The sequence below is a fragment of the Papio anubis genome, chromosome 6 (assembly GCF_008728515.1).
Source record: "Papio anubis isolate 15944 chromosome 6, Panubis1.0, whole genome shotgun sequence".
Classification (NCBI taxonomy): domain Eukaryota; kingdom Metazoa; phylum Chordata; class Mammalia; order Primates; family Cercopithecidae; genus Papio; species Papio anubis.
Window position 1 is genome coordinate 34,068,098 of NC_044981.1, and position 9,834 is coordinate 34,077,931.

Consider the following 9,834-nt stretch of genomic DNA (forward strand, 5'->3'; position numbering starts at 1 on the left):
AGAAGGCAGGCTTGGGGATTGAAGCCAAAGATAATCAACAGGACACAGGATAGCATTGGGTTAATTAGGATGGGCGAGGCTATGCCACAGTAACAACACTCCACCTCAGTGGCTTAAACGTGGCAAAGGCTAATTCTTGTTTACACTGCATGCCCATTGCAGATCAGCGGTGGGGGTGGAAGGGCAGGCCTCTGCTTCACAACATCCTCACACAGAGACCCAGGCTGAGGGAGGCTTCTTCATTGTGTTTCTACAACTATTACAGAAGGACAGGGAACGTGGCAGTGATAAGTGTCATCACTTCTGCTCACATCTCATTAGCCAAAGGGAGTAAGGAAGATCATTCTTTCCACGTGTCCAAGCAAGAACTGATGATACTTGGTGACAGCATTAATGACAGAGATCTGGGGCATACTGGGTCAGAAAGGGAGCTCTGGAATCAGAGTGCTATCTTGAAGTCCCAGCTCTGTCACTTACTAACTGTGTGACCTCAGGGAAGCCATTAAACCTATTCAATCTTCAGGCCCCTCATCTGTCAAGTGCATATAATAATAGTACTGATTTCATGAGGCTGTTGGGAAAAAGAAAGGGGGATTGTATGAGTTAAAGAATGTAAGCCACAGTGTTCTGCATGCATTCCTCAAAGATGGGCTCTGAGGAGCTATGAAATCATCACTGAGAAAGCCGGGCTCGGTGGCTCATGCCTGTAATCCCAGCACTTTGGGAGGCTGAGGCGGGCAGATCACCTGAGGTTGGGAGTTTGAGACCAGCCTGACCAACATGGAGAAACCCTGTCTCTACTAAAAATACAAAATTAGCCAGGTGTGGTGGCACACGCCTGTAATCCCAGCTACTTGGGAAGCTGCAGCGGAAGAATTGCTTGAACCCAGGAGGCAGAGGTTGCAGTGAGCCGAGATTGCACCATTGCACTCCAGCGTGGGCAACAACAGTGAAACTCCATCTCAAAAAAAAAAAAAAGAAATCATCCCTGGGGAGGTCCTTGGGGAGTGTTGCCTCCAGCGTTTCTCCAGTCTCTTCAGGTTATAGGCACTGGGGAGTCCTGAAGTCCTCCATGAAGCACCCTGAAAAGTCATTGAAACTTAAGCTTTGGAAACCAGAACAATGTTGTGAGTAATATAACGCCATAACCACGAAGTTTCCTGAAACAAGAAGACTGTCAAACCAAATATGGTCACCTGGCCCTCATTCATTGTTTTATCTGTGAATCCTTGCTGGGAAACAGTAGGGATTGCTAATGGTTTAAGAAAATGCTAGGCCGGGCGCAGTGGCTCAAGCCTGTAATCCCAGTACTTTGGGAGGCCGAGACGGGCGGATCACGAGGTCAGGAGATCGAGACCATCCTGGCTAACACGGTGAAACCCCGTCTCTACTAAAAAAATAGAAAATACTATGTGAGAGAAACCTAATGTTGGAGCTATTCCCAGCCTGAGTCTGCTCAATCTAGGACAAAGAAGCTGGTCCAGCCACGGGCTCCTGGTGTTCTTCAGAAGTAGGATTTGAAAACCAGTCTCGTCCAGGACCAACCCTGGCATGGAAAACAAACCCAAAAAGGAAAAGTGACTTGCTCAAGGTCACATGACTGGTCTAGGGCAGAAATAGGATTAGAACCTCCTACTACTGAGCTTTTCTTTTCCCCTCACATGCTTTGATCCAAGCCTAAGAGTGGGTCATGGATTCTAAGCCAAAACCTATGGAAATTGAGGAGGATCTTGATGCTTCTGGATTTTAGAGGCCAGTTTAGGACTGAAGTACTTAAGGAAATCTCACCACTTAATCCCTGGCCCAAGGTCATATCACTCAGGTGGAATAGGGAGGGTGTTTCTTGATGAGGATGGGCTGATGGGAAAGAGCCAGAGCCTATAGAGAGGCCAGCCCCGTCACTGTCTCCCAGAATGAGTGGGCAGTCACTACCAGATCTGAATCAGCACCCCTTGTCTCCCTCCTGAGTTCAGGCCTGAGGCTGCTCCTTCTTGCTGCTGGATACACTGCAGCCACCCCAGTGGAACTTGTCAAATGCCAGCATTGCCTTTCGACCAGCTCCATGTGTGCCCGTGTCACCAACAAGGTGTTGGGCATCACTTTCAAATTCTCCTCCCCACTACATCCACCTCGTTCCCCCATTTCCATTGCTACTGCCCTGTCCTCCACATCAGGACTTGCCTACTTCTTTTTTTTTTTTTTTCCTTTTTTTTTGAGACAGGGTCTCACTCTGTCTCCCAGGCTAAAGTGCAAACACGGCTCACTGCAGCCTCAACCTCCCAGGCTCACGTGATCCTCCCACCTCAGCCTCCTTGGGTAGCTGGGACTACAGGAATGTGCCACCATGCCCAGCTAATCGTTTGTATTTTTTTGTAAAGACAAGGTTTTGCACGTTTCCCAGGCTGGTCTCAAACTCCTGGGCTCAAGCAATCCACCCTCCTCAGCCTCCCAAAGTGTTGGGATTACAGGTGTGAGCCACCACACTGGGCCGGACTCTTCCCCCTCCTGGTTTCCATCCTCTCCAGCCCTACACACTCCAGGCTAATTTTATAATCCCACATGGCACCATTCTCAAAAACCTTCAGGGGCTCCCCATTGCCATGGTGAAATCTTTCTCAGCCTCAAAGCAAAGTCACGTGATCTGATAGGTATAAATGTATTCTCAGGAAAAGGTTGAGTTTTGTCCTCAAAGATGTGGTCACTGGCAACCCCCCCCTTTTTTTTTTTTCTTTTTTGAGATGGAGTCTCGCTCTGTCGCCCAGGCTGGAGTGCAGTGGCCGGATCTCGGCTCACTGCAAGCTCCGCCTCCCGGGTTCATGCCATTCTCCTGCCTCAGCCTCCCGAGTAGTTGGGACTACAAGCGCCCGCCACCTCGCCTGGCTAGATTTTTTTTGTATTTTTGGTAGAGACGGGGTTTCACCGTGTTAGCCAGGATGGTCTCGATCTCCTGACCTCGTGATCCACCCGTCTCGGCCTCCCAAAGTGCTGGGATTACAGGCTTGAGCCACCGCGCCCAGCTGGACCCCTTTTTTACATGACAAAACCAAATGAATTAGCTTTGCATTCAAGGCCCTTCACAGTGTGATCCTCTTGCCTGCTTCAAGCCCACTGTGCCAAATCTCTGCTCCAGCCAAACTGGAGCAAACTAGTCATTGCTGCCCTGATCATACCATGTGTACTTTTGCTCCAAACGTGTTCTCTTTTTTTACTTTTTTTTTTTTTTTGAGACGGAGTCTCGCGCTGTGTCACCCAGGCTGGAGTGCAGTGGCGCGATCTCGGCTCACTGCAAGCTCCGCCTCCCAGGTTCACGCCATTCTCCTGCCTCAGCCTCCGAGTAGCTGGGACTACAGGCGCCCGCCACCACGCCCGGCTAGTTTTTTGTATTTTTAGTAGAGACGGGGTTTCACCATGTTAGCCAGGATGGTCTCGATCTCCTGACCTCGTGATCCACCCGCCTCGGCCTCCCAAAGTGCTGGGATTACAGGCTTGAGCCACCGCGCCCGGCCTCTTTTTTTACTTTAAATTACTATTATAAAAAGAATATGCCTCCAAACTTTTTTTTTTTCTTTTTTTGAGACAGAGTTTTGCTCTTGTTGTCCAGGTTGGAGTGCAATGGCGCAATCTCGACTCACCGCAACCTCCGCCTCCCGGGTTCAAGCGATTCTCCCTCTCAGCCTCCCAAGTAGCTGGGATTACATGCATACGCCAGCACACCTGGCTAATTTTGTATTTTTAGTAGAGACAGCATTTCTTCATGTTGGTCAGGCTGGTCTCAAACTCCCGACCTCAGGTGATCTGCCCGCCTCAGCCTCCAAAATGCTGGGATTACAGGCATGAGTCACTGCGCCCGGCCTACTTTTGATACAACTTTCCTGCTGCTTAGAATGCTACAATGGCCTTCCCTCTTCTCACTGGACTGTGCCTTCTAGTGTCATCAACGTTGACGTCCCACTGCAGCCGAGATCTTTTTTCAAGCATACCAGCCTTTGGTGCATCCTGCAGCACTTCTCATCTGAACCTCTCACTTGGCATTTGGCAAATTAAAGCTTGAATCTTACATACTTTGTACTTTTATTCTTTTTTGAAGTAGGACATATGTTTTTGTTTGTTTGTTTTTGAGACGGAGTCTCACTCTGTCGCCCAGGCTGGAGTGCAGTGGCGTGATCTTGGTTCACTGCAACCTCTGCATCCCCAGGCGATTCTCCTGCCTCAGCCTCCTGAGTAACTAGGATTACAGGTGCCCACCACCATGCCCAGCTATTTTTTTGTGTTGTTGAGATGGAGTCTTGCTCTATTGCCCAGACTGGAGTACAGTGGCACGATCTTGGCCCACTGCAAACTCTGCCTCCCAGGTTCAAGCAATTCTCCTGCCTCAGCCTCCCAAAGTAGCTGGGATTATGGATGTGCACCATCATGCCTGGCTAAATTTTGTATTTTTAGTAGAGACCAGGTTTCACCATGTTGGCTAGGCTGGTCTTGAACTCCTGACCTCAAGCGATCTGCCTGCCTCAGCCTCACAAAGTGCTGGGATTATAGGTTTGAGCCACTGTACCCAGCCTGCCTGCAGTAGGACATACCTGACTGCTTATCAAAGCCTTGAAAAGGCTGCTCAGGGCAGGCACATGATAGCAATCGGCTGATGGTAAGGAAAGGAATTGGCAGTGGGCAGATCAGATGGGAGTGGTGTATTAGTTATCTGTTGCCATGTAACAAATTATGAGAAAACTTGGTGTATCAGTCTGGGTCTGATCAAGAGAGAAACCGCATAGTAATTTAACAGGAAATTTGAATATGATTATTAAAACAGGGAATTGGAGTAACAAAGAATTGGTTAGTAAGGAGTTATGAGAAGCCCATGGAATAATGAATAGCTGGCATGAGGTGCAGTTCCCACCTCCCAAGGCTGAGATATAGCACCCAAGAAAGAGGTATCCTCTCCCCACCCAGGGCTGAGATCCAGACCCTGTTGAGTAGAGCACAGCCCACAGCTCACTAGGTGGCAGAAAAGTCACTGTACTGTCATGCCAGTGGAACTTGCCAGAAATATGCCCTCTAGGATGCCAGGGAAAGCTCTTCCCCAGGGAGGTGTGGAACTAGAGACTTTCCACTACAGAGCTAACTGAGTGGGGTGCAGGGGAAGCTGCTGCCCACTGGGTCCTGCTGGTCTTCATGTGCTGCGGGAGCCGGCACTGGAGAACCTGTGGGTGCTGCAGGAGCCTGATGCAGGAGAAGCCACATGCACACAGGTGCTATGTGAGGCAGAAGTTGGAGCCATTCTGCTTATGCTACAGCCCAAGGTGGGCAGTGCCAGGAGAAGCTGCAAGCCTCCGGGTGTTGCTGGCTACTCCAGAAACTGAGCACTGAAAGCTGTTTGCACAGTAGGAGCTTGTCAATCAAGCACACTGGAACCAGGAAGCAAAAACCTCTTCCTCCCACAATGTCTCTCCAGCTCCCTTCCTCTTAGTCATTTAAATATCAATAAACATATGTTACCTCTCACAGGAATTTGAGAGCATCTTGACTGGGTGGTTCTGGCTCAGTCAAGCTGTGGTTACAGTTACACTTTTGCCAAGGACTGTTGTTATTTGAAGGCTTGACTGGGGCTGGAGGATCCCCTTCCAAGACAGCACAGTTATGGGACTGACAAGTTGGTGCCAGCTGTTGGCAGGAGGCCTCAGTCTTCCTACACGTGGGCATCTCCACAGGGGTGTTTGAGAGTCTTCATGATGTAGCAGGACGAGCCACAGACAAAACTCCTTAGACACCGAGTTAAAGAAGGAAGGGGTTTATTCGGCCGGGAGCATTGGCAAGACTCCTGTCTCAAGAGCCGAGCTCCCTGAGTGAGCAATTCCTGTCCCTTTTAAGGGCTCACAACTCTTTAAGGGGGTCTGCGTGAGAGGGTTGCGATCAATTGAGCAAGCAGGGGGCACGTGACTGGCGGCTGCATGCACTGGTAATTAGATCGGAACAAAATAGGATAGGGATTTTCACAGTGCTTTTCTTTTCTTTTCTTTTCTTTTTTTTTTTTTTTTTGAGACAAAGTCTGGCTCTGTCGCCCAGGCTGGAGTGCAGTGGCGCGATCTCAGCTCACTGCAACCACCACCTCCCGGGTTCACACCATTCTCCTGCCTCAGCCTCCTGAGTAGCTGGGATTACAGGCACCGCCATCATGCCCGGCTAATTTTTTGTATTTTTTTTTTAAGTAGAGACGGGGTTTCACCATGTTTGCCAGGATGGTCTCGATCTCCTGACCTTGTGATCTGCCCGCCTCGGCCTCCCAAAGCGCTGGGATTACAGGAGTGAGCCACCACGCCCAGCCTCACAGTGCTTTTCTATACAATGTCTGTAATCTATAGATAACATAACTGATTAGGTCAGGGGTCGATTTTTAACTACCAGGCCCAGGGTGTGGCGCCGGGCTGTCTGCCTGTGGATTTCATTTCTGCCTTTTAGTTTTCACTTTTTCTTTCTTTGGAGGCAGAAATTGGGCATAAGACAATGTGAGGGGTGGTCTCCTCCCTTATTCCCCACCTTTGAGACTCTCACTCAATAGTGGGAGTTCTCACTTTCATTTTTACTACTCATGTCTTCTTGCAAGACAGATCGATAGTGATTCATATAGTACACTTGTGCTGAAGCATTTTGGTGAACTAAGGTAGTGATCAAGCTTTTTTATCATTTGAAGAAGTACAGGTAGCAAACAACGGGGCAGTAAGCAGGTTCCTATTACTATTATAACTCTTATTATAACAGTTTTAAATCCTCCTAGCGCTGGGAACCATTTTCCAAACATGGCCCCAGGATCAAATCCATGCCACACTTGCACGGGCACATGTGCCAGTTTTGTCATATCTCTAACTATGTCTTCAACTACTTGCCCTTGATTATGTATGTGTAGGCAGCAATTAGTAAGGTTAAATTTCCTACAGACCTCTCCTTCAGCTGCTAACAAGTAGTCGAGAGCTAATCTACTTTGATAGATAGCATTTCTCATCTGAGTTTCTTGCCGGGCCAGAATAGTCAAGGATCTGCCAGTTTTATTAGTGATTTTTTTTTTAAGACAGCTTGTAACCGTATGATTCGGTTGATCATGTAACTGGGGGTCCAACATCCCCACGAGCCATTTTGTGCCTAAGTAGCAGGCCTATAATATTGTATGATTCTCTCAGGGGGCCATTTATCATTTTTTCAATTTCCTATAGTTATGCTTCTCTTCTTGTGGGAAGCATAGACAGGGAAGCCCAGGAGTTCACCTGTTTTTATGGGCACTAGGAAGAAAGATGGTTTAATAGTGCCAATAACACAACTACCTGCCCACTGGTCAGGTAATTTGGCATAAGCTCTATGCCCACATATCTAGTATAATCCAGTGGGGGCTGTCCAGTCCCAGTGGGACTCCGGGTGGGTCCACACGGTTTGCAACTTTGGGAATTTACTAAATGGATTTCTCTCTGTGTGATTTGAACTCCACGAAGTGACTGTTTTTGTGGTACCATTACACACTTTCTGTCTCAGGCAACTAAGTCATCCCATGGGGTTAGTGAATTCTTTTCCTTCTCTAGCTATGCAATGTTGTCCAATAATTGAGGCTTTTAGGACCCAGAAATTATCAGGGTGATTCTTTTGAGCCAGGAATTCATCAGGAACTGGGTCTGTAGGTACTAATTTTCGGGCTTGCCATGGCCATTGATCTCTTATTACAGTTCCTCCACATACATAACATGAAGTGACATTGAGACACTGGGCTACACACTCAACTAATTGCAAAAACAAATTTTTTGTTTTTCCTGGAATTTCTGGTACTGGCACATTTAGTTCATCATAGAAAGTTTGAAACACTGGCTCAGGAGAGCGTTTGTAAACTTCTCCTCAAACCAAGATATTTACTCGAGGATCCAGTCTGGCCCCATCGATTCCTAAGGTCACACACTCCCGTTTTTTCCAGCGAGGATCAAGGGGATTGGTTATTACTAGCTCTAAGGGGTTACATTGTCCTTTAGTACAGGGAGGGCCATTTTTTCCTTTCTGAAGGTGGACTGGATCCTTTTCATTTTTTTTTTTTTAATCCAAGTGGCCTAAATGACATAAGACCAGTATTTACATTTATTTCCACACAGTCCTAATTTATGACGGATGTACTTATTTTCTGCCATATAGCCTCTTTTCTAATTAAGAGAACCACACCTTATTCCTAACTTATTACTATTAATGACAGCACAGGCATCAAATTTTAAGGTGACTTGTTTGGGCATCTCTTTTTCTTCTGTTTTGGCTAACACTTTACTCGCATCATTTATGAGCCCCTACCAGCCCTCAGTCTTTAATCTTATTTTTAAAACTGTGGTCATGGGAGGCTCAGATGGGTCATAACACACATCAGGTTGGTCATTTCCTGGGCTACATACCTTGGATAGCATAACATTATAAAAACAAGTTCTTTTTAGAGTTCAGTACACTTATAATAACCATAAAATAATAGGACCGTAGCAACCTTTGGTCCTACCTCAGTGACTTGATGTATACACTGGGAACAGTCCTCAGTCTGAGGAAGGTCAGTTGAAGTCCTTACTGTAAAAGTCCAAATTTTAAGGAAAATGAGTCCCGCAATGAGTTTTCTCATGCTTCGGCCGTGTGTGGACCAGTCAGCTTCCGGGTGTGACTGGAGCAGGGCTTGTCATCTTCTTCAGAGTCACTTTGCAGGGGTTGGCGAAGTTGCTCCCGTCCATGTACCACTTACTGTCTACTCATGTTCAAGGATGGTCTCGGAGATTGGGCCTGCTAGAATAAACTGAGTCCAGCACCTCTACACAGTTATGTTCAACTGGGCTCTCTGATACCGGGAGCAAGGTGGCGGGGTTTAGGGTGTTGCAAACTTCAATGGTTATGCGGAGATTTTCACATAGCAAGCTTTGGTACTTGGTTAATCTAGCATTTGTCAACCAATGATGTCCTTTGGTAGTCATTAAAGTTACCACAGCATGGGGGCCTTTATATTCAGGTTTTGCCTAAGGGTTAGTTTATCTGCTTCTTGTGCTAACAGGGCCGTTGCTGCTAGGGCCCTTAGACCTAGAAGCCAGACTTTGGAAACTCTAACTAGTTGTTTTGAGAGATAGGCCACTGGCCTTGGCCAGGGCCCCACAGTCTTTGTTAAAACTCCAACTGCCATTTTTTCTCTTTCTGACACAGAGTGTAAAGAGTTTTGTCAGGTCAGGTAGCCTCAGGGCTGGGGCCGACATGAGTTTTTCTTTTAACTCATGAAAAGCTCATTGCTTTTGGTTGTAATAGATGTAGTTTATCTAATCTACATTTTTGTTAACTATCACCCATAAAAATATTGACTCAAATCCTGCAGCTATTTGATTTCAGGCTTTAAATTGATCTGGTATTCCTCATGGGAATCCAGCTGCATCTAAGTAGACACAAGAGTCAAAAGACCCATAATGGGTTTCTCTCGCTTTATGATGTCTTATTTTTTTCCTTCTGGTTGATGAAATGCCAGGGTGAAAGGGATAGCCAATTAGACTAAAGCACAAGTACCACTCCAGTTATTCGGCAGAGTGCCCAGTAAAGGTCCACCACAATACCACCACACATCCTCTCAGGGATGAACAAGGGCTGACTGATTGATAAGGTCTTGAAAATTCTTAAGCTCACTGCATCCTTTGAGGTCTCCAAGGAACGCTAAGTTTCCTCCCTGTCGTGAGAGACACGAAGTGAACTTAGTATTGGGAGATGGAGGCTAGATGGCCCTCTGGGGCTGACCTGCAGGGTGCTGGACTTTGGGATATAACAGAGAGAGCCTGGCACGACTTATTACTCCAGGCTGTAGAATCC